This window comes from Otolemur garnettii, unplaced genomic scaffold (genome assembly GCF_000181295.1).
Source record: "Otolemur garnettii isolate 467f Iridium unplaced genomic scaffold, OtoGar3 scaffold00005, whole genome shotgun sequence".
NCBI lineage: Eukaryota > Metazoa > Chordata > Mammalia > Primates > Galagidae > Otolemur > Otolemur garnettii.
Genome location: NW_003852400.1, coordinates 40,312,364 through 40,317,610, shown reverse-complemented (window position 1 = coordinate 40,317,610; position 5,247 = coordinate 40,312,364).

The window sequence follows — 5,247 nt, the reverse complement described above, 5'->3', positions numbered from 1 at the left end:
CTTCAGGGCAAAGTGCTGTTGATGAAAATTGAGGTGAGAGATACAAAGCCAGTGGCATAAAAGCTACACCAGTCTGCAAATCTTTGCTGGCACAATGTTAATTTATTGAAATGATCTCAAGCACCTGAAGTTATTGAATGGAACCAAAATAGTAATAAACTCAATTTTAAATTCATGATGTTAATTTATGTTCTTTTACAATCCAATAATTATCACCTATTTTCTCACCTCACACAGCCATCTTTCCCCCCTTTTATTCTTTCACTGAATTTATAACACAAAATAAACATACTTAATGTGGATTTCACACATCTTTACTGTTGTCTGTATGAATAGCTATAAATTTACAAGAAAACAGTGTGAGTTACTGTGAAACCCTTTCCAGGTTGAGTTTCCCAGAAATAGACGCTCTGACAGACGTCAGCATGCGAGACCTTTATAAGGGAATGCTTGCAGGATCAACACCCAAGGGAAGCAGGATTCAGAAGGAGAAGTTCAACCATGCCGTACAAGCCCAGCACTGGCCTCAGCTGACCCACAGGGTTGAACTGCAGGTTGACAACTCCTCAGATCTGTCCAGAGTTGGGGTTGGGGAGGCAGAACTTTATGCCCCCACACTTGTTAGTCATTGGCTGCAGGCCAGCCCAGAAACATCTGCTCTCGGATCAGGGAGTTTTCTTCAAGTCCAGGCCATCAGTAAAGACAGCTGAGGGCGGCTCGGCGCCTATAGCTCAACCGGCTAAGGCGCCAGCCACGTACACCTAAGGTGGCGGGTTCGAATCCCCAGCCCGGACCGCCAAACAACGATGGCTGCAACCAAAAAATAGCCGGGCGTTGTGGCGGGCGCCTGTAGTCCCAGCTACTTGGGAGGCGGAGGCAGGAGACTCGCTTGAGCCCAGGAGTTGGAGGTTGCTATGAGCTGTAATGCCATGGCACTCTACCCAGGGGGACAGCTTGAGGCTCTGTCTCAAAAAAAAAAAAAAAAAAAAGACAGCTGAGGGCTATCTTCCCCTAGCACACTTGTCAGTTAGGGGAATAAGTCTTTTATTCCTCAGTAGGGATCTGGTGGTGCATGACAGCAGCTGCCACAAAAACTAGTTAATTGTAACTCATCGTTTAGTTTCCAAACTCTAAGAAAAGTCGTATTACTGCATCTGCCAAGCCACAACAAATTTCATCATTCAAGTCAAGTCAGCATTTTTTCAGGCCCTACTGAATTATTCTGAGACATGGCAGAAGCAAAGATCTTTTTTTTTTTTTGAGACAGAGCCTCAAGCTATCCCCCTGCGTAGAGTGCCATGGCATCACAGCTCATAGCAACCTCCAACTTCTGGGCTCAAGCGAGTCTCCTGCCTCAGCCTCCCAAGTAGCTGGGACCACAGGCACCTGCCACAACAACCCGCCATTTTTTTTTTTGGTTGCAGCCCTCTTTGTTGTTTGGCGGGCCTGGGCTGGGGATTCGAACCCGCCACCTTAGGTGTATGTGGCTGGCGCCTTAGCCGCTTGAGCCACAGGCTCCGAGCCAGAAGCAAAGATCTTAAGATAAGGTTTGTCCCTAATGTCAAAGGAAATATGCGGTCGGTGTGCCTACCCATGGACTGGGAACAGAAGGCCAGCCACAGGACTCGAGCACCTCAGGTTTTAATATCCAAGTGAGTGTGAGATACCATGCCCTGTGGCTACTGAGGGATGATTACATGTACAACTAAGTGTAGTACAAGGGCGTTGCATGAAGAGGCACAGAATAGGCAAGGCAAAGTGCATGTGAAGAACAGAAGGAGAGGCCAGCATGGAGGCTCACACCTGTAATCCTAGCATTCTGGGAGGCCAAGCCCAGGAGTTCAAGACCAGCCTGAGCAACATTAAGGACTCCCCCCCACCCCTCCCCACACGTATCATAGAAAAATTAGCCGCATACCATGGTGGGTGCTTGTTGTCCCAGCTACTCGATAGGCTGATGCAGGAGTCTGAGGTTGCTGTGAGCTAGGCTGACACCATGGCACTCTAGCCAGGGCAACAAATTTTAGACTCTGTCTCAAATAAAAAGTAAGGCTGGGCCCCCATAGCTCAGTGGTTAGGGCATCGGCCACATACACCAGGGCTGGTGGGTTTGAACCTGGCCCAGGCCTGCTAGCCAACAATGACAACAAAAAAATAGCTGAGTGTTGTAGCAGGTGCCTGTAGTCCCAGCTACTTGGGAGGTTGAGGAAAAGAATCACTTAAGCCCAAGAGTTTGAAGTTGCTGTGAGCTGTGATGCCACAGCACTCTAGTGAGGGCAGCATAGTGAGACACTGTCTCAAAAAAAAAAAATCCATGTATCCTATAAAGATATACAACTATTATGTACCCATAATAATTAAAAAGAAAAGAACTTTTTAAAATGATAGCAATAAATTGTATTTAATTACACTTATTTCTCCCAAGAATATCAGTTATATCATTAATGTCAGAATACTTTCAGATCCACATCAAGTAGCCAGAATGCTTACTTAAATCCATTTCACATAAATTTTTCAAGTTTGAGGGTTTCTTCAGGCTCCACAACATAAGCAGAAACTTTGTCAGCTATGGTACAGAGTTGATAAGCCTCATTTCACAGGAACTTGTATCTACTCTTCTTCTTCCTTGGTTTGAATTGGATACAATTTAGTATGCCTCACTCCCTATAAACTGAATTCTTCAAGGTTTAAAGTCTCTAGCCTGAAACTGCCCCGTTACTGCAGGTACCTTGTCCCCACATGCTATAATCTCCTCCCTAGGATGCTCCATCTATCTCGCAATCCATTTCCGAGTATCTTCCTGCTATATCTCTCTCATTCTATCCGCCCTGTGCAAAGATTAGATAAAAATGAAAATTTCTACCACAATGTCCCTCAAAGGGGAGTGGAACCTGGTAAATAAAGCCTTGTTGTTCTGTAGAACATTTGGGTTGGTTTGGATACGCAAAAGTGGGCCCAGCCCTTAGTTCAGAAGTAGGCACCAGTGAGAACTTCTGTTTTCTGTATAAAGAATAAGAATGTGCATGTCAGTCCTGGAAACCAGGAGGAAGAGAGTACTGAAGTGATAGGGGACCGGGATAGAGGGAAAGAGACAAGTTGGGCAGGGAGCCAATAGAACAATTCCTGGGGAAAGGATTTTATTTAAAAAGTGTCTAGTGCAGGGGTCTTCAAACTTTTTAAACAAGGGGCCAGTTCACTGTCCCTCAGACTGTTGGAGGGCCAGACTGCAGCCCCGGGACGAGTCGGCTGCTAAGCAGGACAGGCAGCAGCAGCAAAAACACCTAGCAGGCCGGATAAATGTCCTCGGCAGGCTGCATGTGGCCTGCGGGCCGTAGTTTGAGGATGCCTGGTCTAGTGGCTCGGCACCTGTGACTCAATGCCAGCCACATATACCTGAGCTGACGGGTTCAAATCCAGCCCGGGCCCGCCAAAACAATGACGGTTGCAACCAAAAAATAGCCAGGCATTGTGGAAGGTGAGGCGGAGGCAGGAGAATCGCTTGAGCCCAGGAGTTGGAGGTTGCTGTGAGCTGTGGTGCCACCGAACTCTACCCAAGGTGACAGCTTGAGGCTCTGTCTCAAAAAAAAAAAAAAGTGCCTAGTATCATGTAGAAAGAGTTCACATTGTTTTCTTTTTTTGTTTTGGGGGTTTTTTTTTGAAACATAGTCTCAAGCTGTTTCCCTGGGTAGAGTGTTGTGGCATCACAACTCACGGCAATCTCAAACTCTTGGGCTAAGCAATTCTCTTGCCTCAGCTTCCCAAGTATCTGGGACTACAGGCACCCACAACAACACCCGGCTATTTTGTTGTTGTTGTTGTCATTGTTGTTTAGCAGGCCCAGGCTGGGTTCAAACCCGCCAGACTCGGTGTATGAGGCCAGTGCCCTACACACTGAGCTACGGGCACTGCCCAAAAGAGTTCAAATTGTTGAACTGTAAATATCCAGACCCCATTCCGCTTCCCAAATATTCACCAAACAAAAATGCCTCATGTTAACAGATACACATATCTGTAGAGGTGGGTTTGGGGTAGAAAAAGTAGTGGTGCTGGGTGGCGCCTGTGATTCAAAGGAGTAAGGCACCAGCCCCATATGTTGGAGGTGGTGGGTTCAAACCCAGCTCTGGCCAAAAACTGCAAAAAAAAAAAAAAAAAAGAAAGAAAGAAAGAAAGAAAAAGTAGTGGTGTTGTGAGCATCTAGGAGGCTGAGAGGGATGGATTGCTTGAGCTCAAGAGTTTGAGTGGGTGGCTCCTGTGGCTCAGTGGGTAGAGCGCCAACCCCATATACCAAGGGTGGCAGGTTCAAACCTGGCCCTGGCTAAACTGCAACAACAAAAAAATAGCCAGTTGTTGTGGTAGTGCCTGTAGGCCCAGCTACTCGGGAGGCTGAGGCAAGAGAATCCCCCAAGTCCAGGAGTCAGAGATTGCTGTGAGCTGTGACGCCACAGCACACTACCAAGGGTGATAAAGTGAGACTCTGTCTCAAAAAAAAAAAAGAATTTGAGTAAAGCCTGGACAAGAGTAAGACCCTATCTCTAAAAAATTAAAAAAATTTAATTAAAAAAAAATTTCTGGTGCATGGTGGCTTGTGCCCATAATCCTAGCACTCTGGAAGGCCAAGGCAGGTGGATTGCATGAGCTCAGGAATTTAAGACTAGCCTGAAGACCCTATCTCTAAAAAATAGCCAGTGTTGTGGCAGATGCCTGTTGTCCCAGCTACTTGGGAGGCTGAGGCAAGAGAGTCACGAGTGCAAGAGTGGTTTGAGGTTGCTGTGAGCTATGATGGCATAGCACTCTACCAAGGGTGACAGTGAGACTCTGTCTCAAAAAAATAAAATAAGGCTTGGCGCCCTTAGCTCAGTGGTTAGGGCACCGGCCACATACACCGGGCCTGGCTGATTCGAACCCAGCCCAGGCCTGCTAAAACAACAATGACAACTACAAAAAAAAAAAAATTGCCAGGCATTGTGGTGGGCATCTATAGTCCCAGCTATTTGGTAGGTTGAGGCAAGAGAATCACTTGAGCCCAAGAGTTTGAGGTTGCTGTGAGCTGTGACACCACCACACTCTACCAAGGGTGACATAGTGAGACTCTGTCTCAAAAAACAAATAAATAAAATAAAGTAAAATAAGGGGTGTGGTGGCTCACACCTGTAATCCTAACACTATGGGAGGCTGAGGCAGGTGGATAGTTTGAGATCATGAGTTAGAGACCAGCCTGAGCAAAAGTAAGACCCCATCTCTACCAAA